This window comes from Pan troglodytes, chromosome 7 (assembly GCF_028858775.2).
Source record: "Pan troglodytes isolate AG18354 chromosome 7, NHGRI_mPanTro3-v2.0_pri, whole genome shotgun sequence".
NCBI classification, from domain to species: domain Eukaryota; kingdom Metazoa; phylum Chordata; class Mammalia; order Primates; family Hominidae; genus Pan; species Pan troglodytes.
Genome location: NC_072405.2, coordinates 100,601,790 through 100,627,797, shown reverse-complemented (window position 1 = coordinate 100,627,797; position 26,008 = coordinate 100,601,790). Strand labels below are relative to the sequence as shown.

At 38.1% G+C, this 26,008-nt stretch overlaps 1 long non-coding RNA gene across 2 annotated transcripts in view; it reads left to right on the top strand.

The window, feature by feature from the left end:
• Positions 1-26,008, top strand: part of LOC104007680 (uncharacterized) — a 265,188-nt gene that overhangs the window by 219,863 nt on the left and 19,317 nt on the right. The window contains exons 4-6 of one of the 2 annotated variants that reach the window (XR_681965.4): positions 5,697-5,770; positions 8,078-8,147; positions 8,705-8,871. This is a non-coding gene — a long non-coding RNA (uncharacterized LOC104007680). Of the gene's footprint in view, positions 1-5,696; positions 5,771-8,077; positions 8,148-8,704; positions 11,979-26,008 lie in introns of those variants that run through there. The other variant, XR_010159280.1, reaches the window with a different exon arrangement.

Sequence of the window (26,008 nt, the reverse complement as noted above, 5' to 3'; positions counted from 1 at the left end):
CCGTCTCTACTAAAAATACAAAAAAAAATTAGCCGGGCGTGGTAGCGGGCGCCTGTAGTCCCAGCTACTCGGGAGGCTGAGGCAGGAGAATGGCGTGAACCCGGGAGGCGGAGCTTGCAGTGAGCCGAGATCGCGCCACTGCACTCCAGCCTGGGCGACAGAGCGAGACTCCGTCTCAAAAAAAAAAAAAAAAAAAAAAAAAAAAAAGAAAAAAAAGGAAGAAGGAAGGAAAGAAGGGAAGAAGTGAGGGAGGGAGGGGAAAATATTTGCTGATCCCTGGCCTAAAGGATTTTTATATGCTATGAATAAGTTACTGCTGCATCTTTTATTTTTCACTTTTCTGAATGGGAGATATTATTGCAGTTATTTTGTTCTTGTTGGACCACTGTACATTGGGTGCATAAGATTGGAATGGGGTGGCACTTGCAGAAAACTTGTCTTTCTAATTCTTAACTTACGGGATCACGGTGGAGAGAACTGAGCATCACCAAGAGATTCTGAACTTTGAGCTGTACACCATGATTGAATGGGACTTTGAGTTGTCTCTCCTGTGAGAGAAAGAATGATATTTGGTGGCCAGAAATGTGTATTGTGGTATAAGTAATCCTTTGCGTTAACTAAATGACATTTCTTCTTCTTCCTGACCTCACAGTTAGACTTCATTTTCCAACTCCCTGGCAGTTAGGTGGGGACAAGAGACTAAGTTCTAGTCAAAGGAACACACACGGAAGTCATATATACCTCTTCCAGGCCTACCACCTAAAAAGTAGTATACCTCTGCCACAATTCTTTATTTTTTTCTTTTTCTATTTCCTTTATAAAGGAGAAGAAAATAGAGGTCTAAAATATGGCAGAGTTGAATCATAAAAATAGCCTGGGTTCCTGAATGACTGGGTGGAGCATTGCCTCCACTGACCCAAATTGAACTATAATGTGAGTAAGCAATAGTTGTTTATTCAATAAATATTTACTGAGTCAAGCCATTGCAATATTCATATTGTTTGTTAAAGGAGTTATCCATCCCTGATGAATACTGTTAGACACTATATTTCAACATGAGGATGAATAATTTGTGGACCTGTCCTTCAACGAGCTCACAATGCAAAAGGAGGATGAATAATTTGTAGACCTGTCCTTCAAGGAACTCACAATACAATGAGAGAGACACGCACCCACAAAGTGATGATGATAATTAAATATTACAAGTACAAAGATAATTCACTTGATACTATGGCAGAGACAACTGACCCAGTATTGGAGAATTAAGGAAGGCTTTCTAGTAGAGGTAATGCCCAAACTTGACCTTGAATCAGGAAAACCCACAGAAAGAAAAGGAAATAAAGCAAAGAGACAATAAACATAAAGATGCAAAGGCAAGAAATGGCAATGTATTTGCTCAGTGGACTCCAAGCAGGTGTTGATATTAATTTTTAGGTAAGGATAGGCAGAAGTGAATGTCAGGACCAGATCATGATGAATCACACATTCATCATGTTGGGAGAACAAGAGGGTGAAGAGGTTGGTGGAATAGTTCATACTGTTTGCAAATCTTATGAATTTGTGGGATTCATCTCAGATTGCTCAGATACTGCTGATGGCCTGGGAAGAAGTCAGTTTGCCCAAGTCCATTGTCCTCATGAGCTATTGCTTAGGTCCCTGCTCACAGCTCCCACCCCACTGTGGCAGATGATGTGAATGGTCAACTCACTTGATGTGTTTTGACATATGAAACGTTAAAAAGTCTATTTCTAAGGTTCCAGTGGAGGAGGTTCCTGATTTGTTAGAGTCCACCAATCAGACACACTCATGCAGGGTTTTAATTTGAAATGTAGTTAAGAGTGGAGAGAAACAGCTGAAAGGCATTCAGTCAGCCATGCACACCCTGGTAGACTTGGTATGGTTCCAGAGCAGGCAGCAGGAACTCTCTCACCCTGAACCATTGGATCCAGCAGCAGCACAAGTAAAAGCCCAATTGTGTGGTGCGGTTTGGGGCTTTCCTGGAAACAAAGAGTATGTTTCTTCAGGCTACTCAATGATTCTATGCTGTTTATGACTCTTATCTCCGTTTAAACATGCTAAAATGGGTTTTATTGTCTGTAACTAAGAACCCGGGCCAATACATTCACCAAATAAGTTTCCAGCACATGTGAAACTGGCACTGTGCTTTAAAAAGATTTATTGACTCAACTAATAGTTATTGAGGCCTTACCATGTGTTGGATACTGTGTACCACCCTTTGCACATTAATTATTTGTTTATTCATTTAATAATAATAACAATATTAACAATACTTAGAATGTGGAATTTATAGCATGAGGTTTAAATGAAAAAGAACATAAACCCATACAATTGTTCGTTGTGGTATCTGTGATACTTAAAGGTGTATATATAAATGCAACCTTTCCTCAAAAGGACTGGATTATCAAGTAGGTTTCCCACTACTAAAGTTGTTCAGAGATAGAATAATAATCTGACACAGATATTGTGTAAGAGATCTCTGCATTGTAGTGAAGTTTGATTAAATAATACTCTGAGAATCTCGGCTTATCCAAGTAGGGAATCCATCTTTCAGCCCCTGCCTCACACCATCAAAGCAAAGCAACAACAGGCCGGGCGCGGTAGCTCACTCCTGTAATCCCAGCACTTTAGGAGGCAGAGGCGGGCGGATCACGAGATCAGGAGATCGAGACCATCCTGGCTAACACGGTGAAACCCCGTCTCTACTGAAAATACAAAAAAAAAAAAAAAAAAAAAAAAAAGCCGGGCGTGGTGACGGGCGCCTGTAGTCCCAGCTACCAGGAGGCTGAGGCAGGAGAATGGCGGGCACCCGGGGGCGGAGCTTGCAGTGAGCCGAGATCGCGCCACTGCACTCTCGCCTGGGTGAGAGCGAGACTCCGTCTAAAAAAAAAAATCGTACAAAGCAAAGCAACAACAATTTGCAGTGGACTGTCTCCAAAATTCTTCATCTCCTTTATATGTGCAATTGGAGCTGGTCTGTGGCTCCTTTTGGGAGACAGATGTAGCTTGAAGGGTTTCTTCCCTCCTTGTTCTTAATTCTTCCTGCCCTGATATGGCATTCCATTTCCGAACATGGCAAGCATCTTCCCCCTGGTGCCGCCCCCACCTCGCCCACACTAGGGGAGTGTGGGAGAGCAGTATGCAGCCAATGTGGACACTCTGTTCTATATTTTTGTCTCCTCCTCCAGGTGTCTGAGCCTATCCTTACTGGTAATTACAGTACCAGATTCTAGTTGGAAAAAAAAAAAAAAAGAAACCCACAGTTTCACAAAACTCCATCTCCACTCAGACTCCTAATAATCTGTCATTAGTCGCAGTTCATTTAGTTGTGTTTTGATGGTGGGTATGGTTTGGTGTGTTTTCCATTGGAAGAAAAATGAATTTCAGCGAAGAGAGCTACATGTTCTTGTTCCTAATGTATTTATAAAGTCAGTTTATCTAATCCTAGAGAGTTGCAGTTTGAACACTTTGATGTTCAGGGATCACATAAGGGGAACAATAGTAAGCTTAATGAAGAAATGTTCCCGGTGATCTGCAGGTGTGTCTGTCTAATGAACCATTCACATAACAATTAAGGTCATCTATAAAGGTCCTTTCTGTCTGAAATTGCTGCCCGCATGAGAGACTCAAATCTGGTTGGTCCCATTGGCTGGTACCGAGTATTGAAATGTGCCCCTGAAAAATATGACTTAGGAGAAGCCTGAAAACAAACACTAATCTGTGTGTCCGGGACCTAGAAGAAAACCAGGCAGTGGGCCAACTCCTTTTATATTTGGTTTTCATGAGAATCTGTCTGTGGGGGAGCTCTGAGTGTTTTTAGTGCAATAACAAGCTTGTGTTCTCTGAGCCAATTAGTATGTAATTAGGTGTTGGCTAATGAGGGGGAGGATAAAAGGTGGAGCTGGCAGAGAGAGCGGGTGTGGGTGTGACTCATGTGTATGCAGGTGGTGAAGCGGCACATGTTGAGAACTAAATTGAATTTCTAAAACCCAATAATTTGTTACACACTATTAGTAAGTTCTGTGCTAGACCTTCAGCAGCTTTTTCACATCTCTATTGAAATATGCTTCTATTCCTCTCTGCAAAATAAGATGTGTTCAGCAAATGCATGTTAACATTTTTCCCTGGCCATCTTCTAGAAGTTTAAAATGAGAGTTGGTTGGGATGCTTGTTAGTATTGAGTTACCTATAAGAAGGACAAAAGAAAGCCATTGGTTTGTTCTTCCACTCAACATATATTTCTTTGCGTGTTCATCAGTGAACTAAACAAAGATCCCTGCCCTCCTGGAGTTTGCGTTCTAGTGAGGAGAGATGGATTGTGAACAACAAACATAAATACAAAAATTATATACTACCTTAGAAGGTGATGAAAAAATTTAGAGTGAGACAGGGGATCATCACCCCCCACCATACACACACACACACACACACACCCAATGTTAAGGGATGTGTGCAAGTTTCAAAAGATAAACCTCCCTGAGAAGGTAAGATTTGAGCAAATACTTGAAGAACTTATGGAAGGAAAAGGTTGGGGGAAAGGGGGGTAAGAATTGACACAAATAAGTAATGTCATGTGCCTAAAATGACTGAAGACTCAGTAAAGACCAAATGAAAAAAAATCTCATTTTTTAAATTCCTCTCATATTTGATGTTTGTGAAAGTCTGTATTGGTGCAGGCACTTTGGGTGTTTCTGTGGCCGCAAGAGGCTCCTGATCTTGCCCTCAGATGAGTTTTTTTTTGAAAAAAGGAGCACAGTGGAGAGCAAGAAAAATAAAGGGAAATACAGCCTTTGCAAATGGGAAGAAACTGTGGTTTCAATTGCAGAGGTGGGCCAAATAGTTTTGGCCCTTTTTTTGTCAGGCAGACACATGCGCACGTATGTTTATTGCGGTACTATTCACAATAGCAAAGACTTGGAACCAACCCAAATGTCCAACAATGATAGACTGGATTAAGAAAATGTGGCACATACACACCATGGAATACCATGCAGCCATAAAAAATGATGAGTTCATGTCCTTTTTAGGGACATGGATGAAATTGGAAATCATCATTCTCAGTGAACTATCGCAAGAACAAAAAACCAAACACCACATATTCTCACTCATAGGTGGGAATTGAACAATGAGAACACATGGACACAGGAAGGGGAACATCACACTCTGGGGACTGTTGTGGGGTGGGGGGAGGGGGGAGGGATAGCATTAGGAGATATACCTAATGCTAAATGACAAGTTAATGGGTGCAGCACACCAGCATGGCACATGTATACATATGTAACTAACCTGCACATTGTGCACATGTACCCTAAAACTTAAAGTATAATAATAATAAAATAAAATAAAATAAAAAGTTTTAAATGTAAAAAAAAAAAACAGAAAATGTGTTTTAATTCTGTGAGTCCTTCCCGAGTACACTTGACACTGTGATGTGAGCTTTTCACGAATGCGCCCTTCACCATGTCTCCTGTTAGCTCATCCTGGTCTCCATAAAGCTGCATAGTTAGGAAGGTAATCTTCTTGGTTCTCCTGACTTCTGCGTGTCAGAGAGCTACTGTAAGTGAAAGCAGCCAAGAGAGTGTAAAATACTTTAAAGATGTGAGATACTACTTTATTGTTAATCTGTGTTGTTAAAAAAATTCTAAATGATGATGAATATGCTTGTTCTCCTTCTCCAGGCAAGCAAGATGATAATTTGATTTTTGAGTTAACCTGATGAGTTTTTGTAGCTGTCAAGAGCTCTAAAATTGAGGTAAGCCCCAAATGGTAAGTAAATTATGATATTATGGTCTGTTTTTCACCAGACTAATTCAGTAAAGCATCATCCCCACTACTTATCAAGGTACGTCTTACACTGCCTGTGCCAAAGGATTCGCCAATGGCAGAAACCAGAAAAAAATCAAATCCTTTTATTCATAGGTTCTCTTCCTATTAGCACCTCGCTATTATATTCATACATCATCAAGGAAACCACATTACCAGGAGATGTTTGCTTTTGCTGTTCTGTGCCTCTGGCAAGCTGATAATCTGAAACTAATATCATTTTATTATTTATACAACATTTGGCGTGAGTGGAATAATTACCAGTAAAGAGTGTTTATCTTTTGGCTTTGTTTTAAATTTCTACTCAAGAGTGCTTCTTTATTGGAAAGGGAACCAATTTACACATCTCCAATTTTGTAAGGAATTTCATATGACAATATGGTTTAATTGACATCATAGATCCAAATTATTCCAGTCATATTTAGTCCTTCTTATAACTAGTTCTGTGGCAGTAGCCTCACCAAGCTCCTGCTTGAAATGTACTCACTGTGAACTTCCTTTCCAATCTAACTTTGCTCTTTCTTAAGATTCTGCTAATTCATTGATTTCTCCCAATCCTCAAAGTTAACTGCAGGTGAACATTTTATTTTTGAGCAGACGGACTTAACATTAATATTGCTCTTTGTGTATGAGTCTGACCTTACTGACTGACCAGCCTTGGGGCAGACATTTTGATTTTTTTCTCCAGTAATGGATATAGATTTATTCTGGCATACTTATGCCCTTGCCGAGTAAAGCTGAGGCCATGAATCAGAGTAAGGCTGATTGGCCTCCATAGAGCATTGACCACATAACCATACAGTTGTTAGCACCATGGGCTAATTTGCTGCATTAATGGTTACAGATGTTGTGTTTAATGTCCAAGTCAAAGCTGACCTTTACAAAGCAGAACAGACACTGTGCTAAGTACCAGACATAGACTATTTTCTATGCTCTACAACTCAGTAAGATTGGTAGTCTTAATCTATTTAGAGTGAGAAGATGAATACTTAAAAGGATTAGGTAATTTGTCTAAGGTGACAATGAGAATAAGTAGTAAGCCCAGGATTCGAATCCAGCTTTACTCTAAAGCCATCATTTTTAACCTCTACACTAAACTGTGTCCTTCACTAATGGTACACCTAAATTTTAGCCTGTAATCTATAATGTAGTCTAGCCCTGTAATAATCAGGAATAAGATGACTGCTATACAACGGCTATGTTATACTATCCTTGACCAAGAAATATCTCAAAGTTTCAAACAAACTCTCAAAGCTTCAGGTCAAACGTCCTCTTGAGAGATGGCCATAGAGAATCTAGGCCGATATATGGTATATTGTCTTGATACTTAAAGTGTTTTCTGTAAGCAAAGATTTATCAGGAAATTGATTTACTGAATGGCCATGAGGGCACCATTACATCCACTACTGCTTCAGTGAGCTGACCAATTGGGTCCTTTATTCCTCACAAGCAGGTTGCTTGCTGAAAGCTAATTTATTGAATCCATCAAATTTTGGTTTATAGTGAATACCCAACAAAAGCAAAAAATCTCAATTTCAAAGATAAAATTATACAAATTGTATAATTCATGGAATAGATTGCTCTACTGATAATCAATGAATAAAAATATGTCATTTTAAGATGGTTTTGCAATTAGGGGGAAAAGGTGATTTTCCTCAATTAAAAAAATTAGGCATATGTAGAATACAGAATGTTTTAAGTGAAAAATCAGAAACATGGATTTAGAAATTATTTCTTCATCTTTGAAGGGTTTAAGCTATTTTAAAGAGAAATTTAAACCTTTGAGCTTCAGAGGAGAAAATGGTCCATCAGTAGTCACAAACATAAAATATAAATTAACTTTTGCTTTAAGAAGCAAAATATGAAACGTTCCACAATATTTATTTTTATGCAGTTTTTTTCTTTTTTGCTTTTACTTTGAGCAAGAAACACAAAGTGTCATGAAATAATTACAAGTAGTAACAAATTTTTTATAAGACTGGAAAACATTGCTCTCAGATGAGTTTGAGGTCTAATCTCAACTCTAACACTTACTGTGTTACTTTATATGAGTTAGTTAACTCTCTAAGTCCTAAAAAATGTTTAATGTAAAGTAGGACACTCTTCCATAGAATCTTGGAATAACCAAGTTGTGGCAGACTATGTATGCAACGGGGTCGGCATAGTGCATGCCTTATAGCAAGTGCTCGATGAGTGTAAATTGCAATCTTTTTAAAATTTCTATTTTCTATTTTAGCCAATGAAAGCAAAATTCAATAGACGAAAGCAAAAAAATGAAGAAGACAGCATTAAAGGAAAAGATCAAGGTAATTTTACTCTAAGAGATTGTAGAAAAATACAGAAAGTAACAGGAAAAATATGATTTTTATAGAAACATAATATTGGTGCTTTCAAAGCTTTAAGAAAAAGACAGTTAATTTATTAATAATGTAATACCCAAATTTCATCATGGGAACTAAGCAATCTCAATATGAGTAATAAAAGTATTTCAACTGATACATAAAAGATGGACACATAAGACTTCCTGAAGGCTTTTTTTAAAATTTCCAACAGAGAAAGCCCTAAATTTCCATTTTGATTAATATGACATCTAATTATACAAGGAAAGCTGTTCTAATTTCATTGAACATCATCTACATAACATAACCTTTTAAGAAAGCATTGTTAAAGCACTTAAAGCTATGTATTGTTTTTACAACTCTGAGAATAAATGAAGATTATTACCACTTGGAATTTCCCTATCATGTCACTGTCTGAGTAACAGACATAGCCACGTTTCTAAATGTTGCTCCACTACTGACAAGCTACTATTTGATCCTGGCAGAAGTGGCTTCAGTTTTTTTTTTTTTTTTCTGTTTTTCAGCTTTCTAGCATCATACTGGCTATTAATAATGCCTTTGGCTTTGGGATTGGGATTTTTTGATGTGACCAAACAGCCATTTATGTTCTCAGAAAACTGGAATAGGAATATCCTATGGTGGAAGAAAAGAATGGACCATGATGAAAATTTCTACACCAGAAGAGTTTAAAGTAATTATGTCCTTCCTCCCCTCTAGCCCCAACTCCCTACCCATCATCCCTAATTTCACTACATTTGATACATTAGTCAAGGGACTGATGTGATTTAAATAGCAAATAGAGAATCTTCCAAGAACCCTGCAAGGGACTGATGTGTTTTAAATAAGAAATAGAGAATCTTCCAAGAACCCTGACTATTTGAACATTGCTTCTATGGTCTGAGCAGCTAAGCCCTTGCCCACCCTTAGTAGGGCAAGGAAGAGACCCTTACTCCTAAGCTTTTCATGCCAAATACATTTGTCTTTCTACTAACATTAGTGCAAACAATAAGATTAGGATTGTAAACACCTGAATCTCTTTTAGCTGGATCACATTTGATAGGTAGTAGCTATGATCAGAGTAACCTAGTTGCTCATTATGTAGTAAACAGTGCCCAGGGCACCCTGGGGCTGTGGAGTGACCTCGTATGACTAAATTGCAAATGATAACCCTTGATGAGACATTTATAAGTTGGTATATTATTTCTACTTCAAACAGCTACTCTTAACTTATATCATGATTTTCACAATGGGGAAATAACAACTAAATAACGAACTAATGGAGGTGAGGGTTTGGAGTGTGTATGCACTGTGCACTCTCTGATTACAGCTGGGGTTTTTCCCCTTAAATTGTTTGAAGCTATTATACTATATCATTTTGTAGTAACAAATGGTGTTGGGATGATGAAGAATTATTTAAGTGAAACATTATAAGTTCTCTATAATAATAACTTCACCATATCATTTTGAAAAGTCACATAATAGAGACATCTAAAATGTCGTATTCAGTGGCAGTGTACTCATCAGACCAGGGCAGTAAAACAAGATGCTCCACTGAGATTTTGAATAGAATGTAATGGTCTTTGTGCATAGATGTGAGTGGATCCAAGGGAACCAACAAGTATGTTGAGGTACCCAGGGACTCAGAACCCATTACTGCCCATGGGCATGAGAGGCTAAAGAGAGATCATGATGTCACTAGAGCCCAGTGACAGAGTCAAGAAAGGAGGAGAGCATGACAAAAGCAACCACTGACAGAGCCCCCAAAGTTGAGGAAGAGAGAGAGTAGAGGAAACAGTATCTTGACCTCTCCCTGCTTCCACTCTCAGATCCCCTTCCTGTGTCTTACCACTGGCAGATCCAACCAGAAGCCAAAGGGAAAAAGTGCTCCATTTATGTAGTCAGTAAGAGTAAATTTCTGGAGCAAAAGCAAGGTAGAAAAGGGTAAGCAGATTAGGGGTAAAGGCCTGGCACGAAATGTGGAATAATCACAACTCCTCACTGCTGGTGAGCCCTAGTGTTTGCTTTTGGTCCTGCTCAACATTTTTAACCACTTGGGTAAAGAAATAGTGCCAGAATATCAGACAGACTGTGAATAGCAAAAAGCTGAAATCTGTGATTAACCAACAAGTTTTCTATCAAGATGCAAAATTATCTTGACAGATAGAAATCTATAAAATAAAAGTTTATAAGAAAATTAGATAAGTTTCCCAGTTAGGATAATAAAAAGCTTTTTTTCAGGACAATGGGAGGGGTGGGAAAAGTGCTTGATAACAATACACATCCTAAAAGATGTGAATGTCAATTGATGATGGGTCATGATTGCTTACAAAGCAAATGTAATTTGAGGTTGCACTTTCATTGGCTGCTAGACATCTCCAGCTGCCTATTCCACATGTTCCTCAAATGCAGCTTGCCAAAGCCTAATCCTGTTACCTTCCCAATCTCCCTGTGAAACTGTTTGAACTCCTCTGTTCTTTCTTTGGTTATTGGTATACCGCCCACAGGGATCTCAGCTAGGAGCCTTGGAATTATCACATTTCTCCTTCCCGTCCCATGTTTAATGCATCACTAAATCATGCTGATTCTATCTCAAGACATCACTTGAATACCCAGTTTTATTTCTGTACTCCACTGTCCTTGCCTTTTTCAAGCCCCACTGTTTCCAGTCTCTAGGCTTCTATACCAGCTTTCTCATTTTCGTGACTTCAGTCCATTCTCCCTACAGCTGTCAGTTACCTTCAGATAAACAAATGGGCATTTGTCAGTCCTAACTTTATAAACTCTGTTCTCATGGTGGTATTTAGGACTAAGGGCGGACTCATTATTTAGTATAAAAGACACATTCCAGTCTCATGTACATGTAGGACTTGACTTCTAGTACATACACATCTTTACTCCAGCAACAAAGAACTGCTGTTCTGAAGATACCACAAGGCTTTGTGCTTTTGTGCTTGTGTATTCCCTCTGCCTGAAGTGCTTCTCCTCCTCTGCCACTCTTGATACACCCATATTCAGCTTTCCTGACACCTCCCAAGCATCTACCTCTGATTTCCTCCTAGAAAATGTGCAGCCACAGTTCTTTGCTCTAACTTTTGCAATAACACTTGCCTGTTTGTATGTATCCTTCCACCACTATTTCTAATTTATTTTTACTCCCCTAGCACTCAATAGAATATCTTCCATATAGATTTCGTCCAATCTAATTCCATTAGATTTCAACTAAATCTTCGTTGACTTATGAGTGCATTAATTAATTGAAATGTATTGTCTAGAATATAGAAGCTAATGATATCACTACATTGGTCAGGCTATGTGTATTTTGCTTGACTTGGCCATTTTAAGAAATCCACAAACTATATTATAACCAGAAGATGACACATGGCATAGAGACCATATCATATTTGGTCCTTCTATTGGTCTTTCTTCTGAAATAGGAGTAAGATAATTTATTCTGAGGTTACCTCATATTTCTAATCATATAACAATATCAAGGCAAAAATAGTCCTCATGTTATGAAGTTGAAATACAGCTATGCAGCACATAATGACATTCCAGTCAAAGAAGGACTATATATACCATGGTGGTCTCATAAGATTTTAATGGAGCTGAAGAATTCGTATCCCCTAGTGATATTGTAGCCCCGTAACATTGTAGGACAATGCATTATTCATGTTTTTGTGATGATGCTGGTATAAACAAACCTACTGTGATGACTGTCATATAAAAGTATAGCACACACAATTATATATAGTACCCAATACTTGATAATAAATGATTGTGTTACTGGTTTATGAATTTATTATACTATTTATTATTTGTGAGTATGCTCCACTTATTAATATAAAAAATGTTAACTGTAAAACAGCCTTAGGCAGATCCTTCAGGAGGTATTCTAGAAGAAGGCATTGTTATTGTGGGAGATGACAGCTCCCATATGTGTTATTGCCCCTGAAGACCTTCCGGTGGGACAAGATGTGGAGGCAAAAGACAGTGTGATATTGATGATCCTGACCCTGTGTGGGCCTAGTTTAATGTATGTGTTTGTGTCTTAGTTTTTAACAAAAAAGTTTAAAAAGTGAAATAAAAATAAAAATGTTTAAAAATAGAATAAAACCTTATAGGATAAGGCTGTCAAAAAAGAAAACATTTTTGCACAACTGTACAATGTGTGTTTTAAGCTAAGTGTTATTATAAAACAATCAAAAAGTTTTTAAAAACTTAAAAGCTTATAAATTGAAAAAGTTACAGTAAACTAAGGTTAATTTATTACTGAAGAAACTTTTTTATAAATTTAATGTAGCCTAAGTGTACAGTATTTATAATGTCTTAGGTCTTTACATTCACATACCACTCACTCATTGACCATCCAGAGGAAATTCCAGTCCTGCAAATTCCATTTATGGTAAGTTCCCTATATAGTGGCACCATTTATCTTATACCATATTTTTACTGTAATTTTTCTACGTTTATATATGTTTAGATACATACTTACCACTGTGTTACAATTGCCTGCAGTATTCAATACAGTAACATGCTGTACAGGTTTGTAGCCTAGGAGCAATAGGCTATACCAAATAGCCTAGGTGTGTAGTAGGCTATACCGTCTAGGTTTGTGTAAGTTCACTCTACAATGTTCGTATGACAAAATCGCCTAATGACACATTTCCCATAAGATATCCTCGTCCTTAAGTGACCCATGACAGTAGTAGAGCAAATGCATGCAAAGTGTTTACATACTTGATAAATACTAAGTATTCAATAAATAAATATAGGATTAAAATTATTATTGGGATTTTTAGTAGCAGAATGTAACACTATTATCATATACTTTTTACTTAAAATGTTATTTTTACCCATTTTCAAGATAGGAGTCCTGCATAAGATAGCTGTACCTATGCAAGTTAGCCTTTAGCTAAGAACAGTACTTTTCACTCAATTATATCAAGAGAAGAAAAATTCCAATGTTATTAATTCCTTCTGCTTTCAGGCTGCTTTCTCCTAAATGATCCCAAATGTTATAATTTACCTCTCTCTGCATTAAATGTCGTTTAATTGCAAGCTACAGAACACATTCAGCATAACAATACAGTATGTGCAATGTATTGGGAGGACACCAGGGATTTGCCTGTAACCTACAATCAGAAAGGACAGCCAGGTTTCACAGGAACTGGTCAGTCTCTGCTCTCCTCGGCACCATCGTCATTCGCTCTTGTATTTCTGTTTGTATAGGCTGATTTTTTCATACTCCATAATTAACTTTGGCTATTCCTTGGGGCACATGATGGGCAATGCCATCACCCCTAGGTTTGTACTGCTTCCAAACCCGGTGTCCCAGGTAACAGGCTGTGCTCTCTAAATTCCAATGGCACATTTCTAAGAATTAAATTTATTTTTCTTGTTTTAGCCAGTTGTCTTCCTATGATCAATCTACTATGGCCAGGAACAGTGAGAACAAACTCTCCTGCAGGCACCCATCCCTGTCCTAAGGAGCATGACTTTCAGGGAAGCTAGGATGGCCAACTATCTCAACTCTTCCTACTCCACAGTGCAATTGCTCATGATGCCCAAGGCAGGAAACTAAAATAGGTTTAATCCCATTCTTTAAAAATTTCCATACATAAAGCCTTCTTCCTTAAATCTAAATTAAACACTTTCTGTTATTGGTTAACAACTTCAATTCTTTTTCTATTTCTACTGCATGTAAAATTGCCTGGTCATGTTAACTCTGCATAAAAACCTTTGGAATAAGATTACCAATTTCATTGCAGCAAAAGGCTCTGGGAAACTATTTTTATTTCAATTTCCAAATGTTTAAAGATAAAGAATTATAAATTTGCACTAATTTGACTATTATAAATACCTCTCTGGAGACTTCTGGGCTAGGAGGGCCATTTGCTGATATCTGGGAAGGGAGTGGAACTGTGAGAAAACCAACTTTCCATATAGAATAGGCCATAAGTTATATCCAGGCAGAGTCCCAGCTCAGCTGCCAAGAAAGAGAAAAGATAAACAGAATTGGATTTTAAACTGCAAGGATGGTGATCCTCTTTCTGATGATAATAGGAGCTGATGCTGTGTGAGGGAATAAAAATGCTGATGGTGTGGGGAAGACGAATAAAATGATGTGCTTGACCCAAAATGCACTAGAAGGGCATAGAGTCAATGTTCCAGGTAGGACTGATGCATCAGAGAAACTGGCCTCATGTAAAGATAGATACTGACTTAGTATTCTGGCAATAACTACATCATTAGGAAGTTCCATCAGAAGAGAAAAGTCAGGATTTGCTCAGGGGAAAAAACGCAAGATTTATAGTAGTGAAAAACACAAAGAGAAGAAAGAATAGACTCTCCTGGTGCCAGAAACAGTGGAAGAGTCAGCAAGAGGTGATGGAGGTCTCTCTGCAAGGTCAGGGTGGGATGGCAGGAAGCCAGTAGCACAGGCACAGGCAAGAGAAAAACTTTCTTTTATTCACAAGGTTTCAGGAAACAGTGTATCTCAAGAGGGCAGAACTGGTGGACAGAGTACAAGCAGCAAGTTCTGATGCATGGAAAATCCTGGGACCCCTCCAGACACCCTGACGGGTGTAGACAAGGCAAGGGTAGGACACCAGGAGTGGAGTTAGAGTTCTAATTAGATCCTCCTCTTTCCAGGCTAAGGCAGAGTCGTAGGCTCCCATGAGTCACTGAAGGATAGAGGAAGGGCAGCCAAAACTGAGAACAAGACCAGCTCCAGATTTTGCAGGGGTGGCAATCAGACAGAAAGTCCAAGAACCTCTGGATAAAACTACATGAACTTAGATGTTACTAGATGTCTATGTGCCTTAATTTTGTCATCTGTAAATTTGAAATAGTAATAATCTTAAATTTGAAATAGTAATAATCTCTGTCTGATAATGCTATGAGAATTAAATAATATATAAATTATGTGTTGTTAACAGAATGTGTATATGTGTATGGGCAAGTGAGGGGCAAATTTAGAATCATTTATAACAGGTATAAGAGAAAAAACTCAAATACTAAGATTCTTTGAAATTTTGAAACTTTTCTCCATACATTCTTTCGTATTTACCAAGCATTTAGATGGGACAGAAAAGAATGGGAATCTGAGAGATGATCTCTAGAGAAATACATTTTCGCAGACATTTTTATTGGGATGAAAATTGGTATAAACTTTTGATGGGCAATTTTTTAATGTTAATCAAAATTTAAAATTCATACACATTTTGTTGGAGGAATTAGCTTCTAAAATATGATATAGCTGTATTCACAATGAGGCAATGATTTTCACTATAGCATTTTTCTGCAATAATAACATACAAAAAAATTAGCCCAAACATCAATTAAATCAAAATTGGTTAAAAAAAATTCAGCACATTCATAAAATGAAATACTTTGTAAACGTTAAGTTAAAAAGAACAGTGTAAACTTACACTTCTGGCCAAGATACATTGAAAGTGACTGGATTTATTCTCCTAAAGACGTTCAAACCAGGCAGTGAAGAATAGCAACCACTGGGAGAAGAGAACAGATGAGATGAGCCCAAATATTGCTTCAGCTTCTTGCCTTGAGAGCATTTCCAGGCCACAGTCCACGGGATTGGCCAGGGGAACTCAAGCAAAACCTGGTGGACTCCTTAAAAAGATGGAGATGAGAGTCTGGGAAAACCTAGACAGTGAAAGCTCACAGAACAAAGCACTAGAGTAGAGAGAGTTCACAGAGAGAGAAGTCTGAAAGTCTTCAAAAGGGGTCTTCAAGTATTCAGATGAGTCATGGTTAGTGCATGTACCTGAGGCCAAAGAAAGAGTCATATCAAAGGATTAAATGCAGCAGTGCCTTCTGCTCATATAGAGCTGAAAATAGTGCCTCTTCCCACCAGTCAAACTGTAAGGTCTCAAGAGTCACAGGATGTTGGATAGAGAACACAGGAGCATCTTATATCAGAAATGCAGAACCATTTGCCTTGGACTTAGCAATGTTCTGCTCACACTTAACAAATCTTAAAAGCAACAATTGAAATGATAAATTGTTTTCAACTAACTTAACTACATCACAGAAAAGTTCAAAAGTATTTATAGGAACAAAAAATACATATAGCACCCAACAAGGTAAAATTTACAATGTCTGGAATCTAATAATCAATAATTACCAGGTATGCAAACAAACTAGAAAATATGACCCATAATGAGTAGACAAACCAATCACTTGAAATTAACCCAGATCTAACACAGATATTAGAATTAGTACACAAAAATCTAAAAAGGGTATTTATAACTATATTCCATGTGTTCAAAAGATAAAAGTAGAGCATGGACACAGAAAATATTTTAAAATTCCAAATCAAACTTCTGTAGATGAAAACCACAATGTACGAGATTTAAAATGAAGAAATCACTAGAAGAGTTTAGCCTCAATTTAGACAGTGCAGAAGAAAAAAAAATAGCGAACTTGAAGAGATAGCAATAGAAACTATCCAAAATGAAGTAGAGAGAGAGAAGTGAATTTTTAAAAATAAATAGATCAGCAGAAATCAAAGTATGTTGTTGTAAGGTTCATATACTATATGTGAAGTGGTATACTATCATTTGAAGGTGGAATTCGATAAGTTAAATATGTACATCATAAAACCCTAAATTAACCATAAGATAAGAAAACAAAGAGTTATAATTAACAAGCCAACAAAGAAGGTAAAATGAAATAATAAAAATAAGAGCCAGTTCTTCAGAAAAACTAATAGTTACTCAAATTCTTGCAAGCCTATTTAGTTAAAATTTTAAAAAACCCACAAATATAGAATATTAGGAAAGAATTGTGGGTATCATCATAAAAATGAAAAGATTTTTAAAATTGGGTACACTTATTTCTACAATAGGAGTTGGCAATGTTTTTTTATAAAAGTCCATATAGCAAATATTTTATGCTTCGTGTGTCATATAGAGTCTGTTGCATAATTCCTTTGTTTCGTTTTACCCCTTTAAAAACCGTAAGACTCATTCTCAGCTCATGGGTGATACAATACAGTGTGCAGTTCATATTTGGCTCACCATTTAACTACATTATGACCCTTAAAGCAACCTGTAAAATTTTTTAAGTGTTATATTAAAAAGGCGATAAAATTGAATCATAATACATTTACAATAAATACAAAATACAGAAAAGGAAAAAGGGAAGAAAGAATGAATTGGACAAACAGAAAACAAACAAATATGGTAAATTTAGAACTAATGATATAAATAAATTAAATATAAGTGGTTTAGATACTCCCATTTAAAAAGCAGAGCTTGTCAAAGTAGATGAAAAAGCAAGATCCAACCATAAACTACCTATAAGAAATGCACTTAAGATATAAAGACACAAATAGGCTAAAATAAAAGAAACAAAAAATTAGGCAGTATTAGTACTAATCAGAAGACAGCTGGTGATCTATAGATTCAACACAATCCTGATCAAAACTGCAGTAAGTTAGTTTGTAGCTGTCAAATAACTGAATCTAAAATGTGTATGAAAAGGCAAAGGATCTAGAATAGCTAGCACAATACCCAAGAAGAACACATTAGAAGGATTGGCACTACTTGACTTTAAGACTTACTGTAAAGCTACAGTAATGCTGACAGCATGGTGTTGGTGAAAGAATAGACAAATTGATCAGTGGAACAGATTGGTAGACCAAAAATAGACTTACACGAACTGATCTTTGACAAAGGAGTAAAGGTAATTCGATAGAAAAAAAGATAATCTTTTCAACAAATGGTGCTGTGAAAATTGGATGTCCATATGCAAAAACTGTGAATCCAGTAGACACAATCTTTATGCCTTTTACATACAAAAAAATTCAAAATGGATTTTAGCCTTAAATTTAAGGCAAAGCTATAAAACCTATGGAATAGAACAGAAGAACATCAAGGTAATCTTGGGTTTGGTGATGAGTTTTTAGATACAATATGAAAAGGGCAATTCACAAAGAAAAAAATGGATAGGTTGGACTCTTAAAATTTAAAGCTTCTGCTTTGTTAGAGAATGAAGAAACATTTTGGGGGAAAAAATGTTTGCGAACATATATCTGATAAAGGACTTTTGTTTAAAATTACAAAGAACACTTAGATCTCAACGGTAAGAAAATAAGCAACCCAATTAAAAATTGCACAAATAATCTGAGCAGATCCCTCACCAAAGAAGGTACACAGCTGCAAATAAGCATATGAAAAGATGATAATCATATGTCATTAGGGAATTGCAAATTAAAACAAGATACCCTAAATACCTATTAGAATGTCCAAAATCGGAAAAGCAGATAACATCAAGTGATGGTAAGGATGTGGAAAAACAGGAATACCTATTCGTTGCTGGTAGAAATGTAAAATGGTGCAGCCACTTTGGCTGTTTGGCAGTTTCTTATAAAGATAAACATAGTCTTACCACACTATCCAACAACCATGATCCTAGATATTTACCCAAACGATTTGAAAACTTAGGCCCACATAAAGGCCTGCACACAAATGTTTATAGTAGCTTTACTTATAATCTTCAGAAATAGGAAGCAACCAAGATGTTTTTCAATAGATAAATGGATACACTGTGATACATACATACAATGAAATTTTATTCAATAATAAAAGGAAGGCCGGGCGTGGTGGCTCACGCCCGTAATCCCGGCACTTTGGGAGGCCGAGGCGGACGGATCACGAGTTCAGGAGATCAAGACCGTCCTGGCTGACACGGTGAAACCCCATCGCTACTAAAAAGTACAAAGAAAAAAATTAGCCGGGCGTGGTGGCGTGGTGGCTGGCGCCTGTAGTCCCAGCTACTCGGGAGGCTGAGGCAGGAGAATGGCGTGAACCCGGGAAGCGGAGCTTGCAGTTAGCGGAGATCGTGCCACTGTACTCCCGCCTGGGCGACAGAGCAAGACTCTGTCTCAAAAAAATAAATAAAAGGAAATGAACTAACTATCAAGCCACAGAAAGACATAGGGGAACATTAAATGCATATTGCTAAAGAAAAAAGTCAGTTTTGATATGGAAGAACGCTAAATGCATATTGCTAAAGAAAGAAGTCAGTCTGAAGAGACCATGTACTATACGATTCCAGCTGTATGACATTTTAGAAAAGGCAAAACTATACAAACAGTAAAAATATCAGTGGTTGCCAGGGGTTCGGATAAGAAGCAGAGTATAAGGAGGGGAGGAATGAATGGGTAAAGGACAGGGCAGTAAAAATATTCTGTATAAGAAAAAAAACAACTATAATAGTAGGTACATGTCATTATGTAATACATTTGTCAAAACCCCTAGAACCATAAAACACAGAGTGGAACTTAATGTAAACTATGGACTATAGTTAAAATTAATGTATCAATATTTATTAATTTTAATAAATGTACTACACTAATACAAGCCGTTAATAGGGAAAGCTGGGTACAAGAGCAGGGGGTGGGGTGGAGCACATGGAACTCTATGTACTGTCTGTGTAATTATTCTGTAAATCTTGAACTGTACTAAAAAATTATTTTTAAGTGGGGGGTGGAGCTATTTATCTATTTTTGTACTGCAGTAGAATTTTTCTAGTTACAAGAATGTGAAAGTAATGATTATCCCTGGAGGGGGAGCCTGGAAATCTAGGGTGGGGAGGACAGGAATATACTTTTCACTAAAAACTCCTTTTTACTATTTAAATTTTTAAAACAAAACGTGTGTATTGCCTTTCCAATTCAACAAAAGGTAGCCTCTCAGGACCCATTCCATTAACACTGGGATTGCCCAAAGATGTTTTGGGGGTTTGGAGTTTTGAAATCCAGTGAACTTGGCAGAGGAGAATAGTTCACAGCTTCAGAACAGGCAAATGAATAGTGTGACCAGTCAAGGAGATGAGCATTTGTGCTTGCCTTCACTTCCTAGGGCTGGTCTGTGCAGTCCTACACAGTCATTTCTATTAGAATCAAATTCTAAGAGCCTCAGTGGCAGAGCCATGTTTTCCATTTTTTTTCCATTTCCTATAATGGCTTTGTACTTAGTAGCCACGTAAGCCCACCTGTGGTCATTATACTCTTGGCATGCTGTGTGCACCACTCTGGTGTTCAAGAAAAATTTGTTGACTGTTTTTGAAAGCGATTGCAACTCTATTATCAATTCCAAACCTGCAGAGCTTTTAAGATGCAGAACAAAAGAATGAATGAATCAGAAATGATGAATGCCTGTAAAGCTTCCTGGCTCAAGAAAAGTCTAAGAAGCTGAGTTGATTGAACCAGAAGAAAAAGGATGACTCAATGCTTATTTTAGAATAGCAGAGTTAATAGGTGTTCTGTATTTGGATCCATTTTGGTAAGGGTGAAAGGGGCAGAACAAGATGAAAAATTGACTTTTTGGGTTTTATAAAATGCTTGTTCCATGCAAGAACATGGTGTTTCAGGAATCCACATGCTCTCCATCTCAGTGGCATGAATATTGTCCTTCATATACATCTTATTCATCAAACTTCCAATTATTAGGGCTGGGGCTTTGATTAGTGATGTATTTATCCCAAAGTGTTATTTTCCATGTATATTCTTTTAAAGCCTGTCTGTCTCTGGCTTCTACAACAGTTTTGTTTTTGTTTTGTTTTGTATATTCACTGTCATTAACATATTAATAAGGCTATTTTCCTAGTTAAGAAACATATCTCTTCCTTTCACAAAAAGCAGTAGAAAACTTTATGCTCCTTAGATGATCTTTTCCTTTATTTTATTTAAGTAGGATGAGCTATAAGCAACTGAAAGATACGTAAGCATAACTATGAATTGCTATAGATCAAAGTTCCTATGCGCAGGTTATTATTTCTGTTTTAATCTTTCAGCATGGTATTTTTAAGGCATCTAATAGATTTAGACCTTTACTAATAATAAAATAGTACAAATGACACTCTTAATATAATGAAATGCTTCCTTTCACATATATATGTATATGATTTCTTAGAAGTATTTCATAGACTCCTGAGGTCTTCCTTCTTGTACTCACAAATAACATCATACATCACAAGTTTTCTTACAGCTCTCTTGAAGTGTGAAAGCTGTCCTCTGTGCCACTTCTTGTGTACTTAAAATATCATTCTGCCTTCCTTACTGCTGTTTATTCAAAAGATTATGCCCCAGATTTTCCCTGGCTAGCTCTTTCCCTCAATGTGAATTTTATTTCATTTATTTCCTTAGTGGCCATTTGTCATATTGACCAAGTCACATGCTCCCACAGACACATAGAACACCTCCAGAGAGATGCAAACCCACAAATGTAAGGTCTCCTCAGAAGTGCCCAATCTAAGGTGTCTTCACCCTCCCTGCCCTGCAGACATTTGTAGACACCAGAGTTTACAGGTTCACTGTTCCCTTTGTCCTTTTCTTCTTTCACATAAGCCTCCCTATTCTCATTTTGATCTGATGGTAACCTAGTTTAAATGACCCATTTATTTTTATATTGTAAATGAGCACGTTGTTGTCTAGCAGTTAATAGTCCACTTGGAAGAAATTTAGCTTTATGAATGTTTTCAATATGTGTTGGTGGTTTTGCACAGGACCTAAATCTCCCTTCTGAGGATTGTACACTGTAACCTAAAAGGATATACCAAGAGCTCCCACTGCCACTTCCTTCAGACATCCCTGTAGTGAAGCATGTAATCCACCAAGCATAAAATTTCACTTGCTAAGTTTGAAACCTAACTTCCTTTATCTGGTTCTGCTTTAGTTCCCTCACTCTAAATGGCCATAGTTTGGGACAGATCTGTATTCTCCTTACTAAATACTTGAATACCCTTACATAGTTTTCCATTGGCCTTGTCATGATATATTTTAGGCAAATTCAATTCCTATGATAAGCTAATGGCTGATTTATTTGATTATCAAATCCTAGGACAGGAAGAAACTGTTATAGGTCAACTCAAAATGAAATCATTTTGTGTTCAAAATCCCTAAAATGTTTGTTATATCTCCTGTGCAGATTGCTTGAGCTTTGCTAGGCATGTTCATAGTGAAAGAAGAGGTGAGAGTTAACTTGTAAACATGTGACTTATAATACACTTCTAACAAAAGAACTTCTTAGTAGGGTCATAGTTCATGGAAGTCTGAAAAACATCCCAGAATATAACATCATTCTCTGCAGCCTATGAAACAGCTCATAGTCTTGCCAACAAGACTTAAGCGTAATCCTTATGAAAAATTCAGCTTCAATTAATGTTATTAATAGATGATCTTCTTACAAGAATACATTATAAACAAAAATGGAATGTTGTTACTATTCAGTCAGCAATGCTATTCATAAGTATCCCTTTTAAGAATATGCATTATGCATGGAAACATACAGGCTGGAACAAACTATCCTTTGTCCCACTCTGCACATAATAACACATGCTAAGTTTACATTTTGTAAAAGGTGCAACCAAAGCACAGTTCAGTGTGAAGGATGCCAGCTGGGAAGTAAGAGACTCCAGAGGGTCAGACAGGGCTAAGGGATATGGTCCAGAACCTCAGATTTGAAAAATCTTTGGCGTCAGACAGAAACTGCTATAAATCCCAGTTTTACAACAATTATCTCTATGACTTCGGGAAATAATTTTTTTCGAGACAGAGTCTCGCTCTGTCACCCAGGCTGCAATGGAGTGTGGTTGTGTGATCTTGGCTCACTGCAACCTCCACCTCCTGGGTTCAAGAGATTATCATGCCTCAGCGTCCTGAGTAGCTGGGACCACAGGCACGTGCCACCATGCCCAGCTAATTTTTGTAATTTTAGTAGAGATGGGGTTTTGCCATGTAGGCCAGGCTGGCTTCAAACTCCTGACCTCAGGTGATCCATCTGCCTCAGCCTCCCAAAGTGCTGGGATTATAGGTGTGAGCCACCGTGCCCAGCTGGGAAATAATTTTAATTCTTAGTTTTTCTTGTCTGTGAAATAATATTACCTACCAATAGAACTGCATAGTTAATTAAATTAGGAATTAAATTATGTAACATATATTAGGTTCATCACGGTTTCCAGCACAAAGTAAATTTTCATTAAGTAATAGCTATTTATTATTATTACTTCCAAAGGGCTCCAATGCATGATGTTGAAAGGAGTAATGTGAGGTGTATAGATTTTGATGGAAACCAAATTCAAGGCCAGCAAGGCCCTAGAGGCTCAGAATCAGGAAATCCTTGGCATGTTGCTCACATGCCCCTACAATACCACTAAGACTGTGGCAGACATCATTAAATAAGCATGATGTCCTTCTTCACTGAGCCCTGAAGGCCTCCCAGTGCTTTTCAACACAAAACTTTAGTATCCACTGCCAATCATCAGAATAGACCCACTTTGCTGGGAGTGAGGATCCAGGTATCAGGAAATAGAACTAAAATCAGAGAAACTAGAAAAGATTATTTGAAAGGTAAGATAGTCTTTGAAGTAAATATGGCAGTAGCAGCCATCTACTACATTTTAATTGGAAATGTGGTTGTGAATTTGGGCAAGGAACATATTGTGGAAGCCACTGTATTAGTCCGTTTTCACATTGCTGATAAAGACATACCCGAGACAGGGAAGAAAAAGGTTTAATTAGACTTACATTCCACATGACTGAGGAGGCCTCAGAATCATGGTGGGAGGCAAAAGGTACTTCTTACATGGTGGCAGCAAGAGAAAACGAGGAAGAAACAAAAGCAGAAATCCCTGATAAACCCATCAGATCTTGTGAGACTTATTCACTATCATGAGAATAGCATGGGAAAGACCAGCCCCTACATGAGTCAATTACCTCCCCCGAGTCCCTCCCCATATCATTCTACTCCTAGCCCCTCAAAATCTCATGTCCTCACATTCCAAAACCAATCATGGCTTCCCAACAGTCCCCCAAAGTCTAAACTCATTCCAGCATTAACTCAAAAGTCCACAGTCCAATGTCTCATCTGAGACAAGGCAAGTCCCTTCTACCTATGAGCCTGTAAAATCAAAAACAATCTAGTTACTTCCTAGATACAATGGGATACAGGTATTGGGTAAATACAGCTGTTCCAAATGGGAGAAATTGGCCAAAACAAAGGGGTTACAGGGCCCATGCAACTCCACAATCCAGTGGGGCAGTCAAATTTTAAAGCTCCAAAATGATCTCCTTTGACTATGTCTCACATCCAGGTCACGCTGATGCAAGAGGTGGGTTCCCCTGGTCTTAGGCAACTCTGCCCCTGTGGCTTTGCAGGGTACAGTTGGCTGCTTTCACGGGCTGGCATTGAGTGTCTGTGGCTTTTCCAGGTGCATGGTGCAAGCTGTCGGTGGATCTACCATTCTGGAGTCTGGAGGATGGTGGCCCTCTTCTCACAGCTCTACTAAGCAGTGCCCCAGTAGGGACTCTTTGTGGGGGCACCGACCCCACATTTCCCTTCTGCACTGCCCTAGCAGAGGTTCTCTGTGAGGGCCCCACCCCTGCAGTAAACTTTTCCCTGGGCATCCAGGTGTTTCCATACATCTGAAATCTAGGCGGAGCTTGCTAAACCTCAGTTCTTCACTTCTGTGCACCCACAGGCTCAACACCATGTGGAAGCTGCCAAGGCTTAGGGCTTCCACCCTCTGAAGCCATAGCCCGAGCTGTGCATTGGACCCTTTCAGCCATTGCTGGAGCAGCTGGGACACAGGGCACCAAATCCCAAGGCTGCACACAGAATGAGGACCCTGGGCCCAGCCCACAAAACCATTTTTTCCTCCTGGACTTCTGGGCCTTTGATGGGAGGGGTTGCCATGAAGTTCTCTGACATGGCCTGGAGACATTTTCCCCACGATCTTGGGGATAAACATTAGGCTCCTTGCTACTTATACAAATTTCTGCATCTGGCTTGAATTTGTCCCCAGAAAATGTTTTTTTCTTTTCTATTGAATAGTCAGGCTGCAAATTTTCCAAACTTTTATGCTCTGCTTCCCTTATAAAATTGAATGCCTTTAACAGTACCCAAATTACCTCTTGAATTCTTTTCTGCTTAGAAATTTCTTTTGCCAGATACCCTAAATCATCTCTCTCAAGTTCAAAGTTCCACAAATCTCTAGGGCAGGGGCAAAATGCCACCAGTCTCTTTGCCAAAATATAACAAGAGTCACATTTGCTCCAGTTCCCAACAAGTTCCTCATCTCCATCTGAGACCACCCTAGCCTGGATTTTATTGTCCATATTGCTATCAGCACTTTGGGCAAAGCTATTCAACAAGTCTCTAGGGAGTTCCAAACTTTCCCACATTTTCCTCTCTCTTCTGAACCCTTCAAACTGATCCAATCTCTGCCTGTTACTCAGTTCCAAAGCTGCTTCCACATTTTCAGGTATCTTTTCAGCAATGCCCACTCTACTAGTTCCAATTTTCTATATTAGTTCTCTGTAGGCACATACCCAAGACTGGGAAGAAAAAGAAGTTTAACTGGACTTACCATTCCACATGGCTGGGGAGGCCTCACAATCATGGTAGGAGGCAAAAGGCACTTCTTACATGGTGGCAGCAAGAGAAAATGAGGAAGAAGCAAAGGCGAAACCTCTGATAAACCCCTCAGATCTTGTGAGACTTATTCACTATCATGAGAATAGCACGGGAAAGACCAGCCCCCATGATTCAATTACCTTCCCCTGGGTCCCTCCCATAACACATGGGAATTCTGGAAGGTACAATTCAAGTTGAGATTTGGGTGGGGACACAGCCAAACAATATCAGGCACCAATCTGGACTGACCATGGAAATGGAGTAAAAATAAAAGCTAGAATATATAAAAATAACTACAGGAATATAACACACATATGACACATAAACTTGGTCAGTGTTATGGGTTGAATTGTTTCCCCCCCAAAAAAGAAATGTTGATATCCTAAC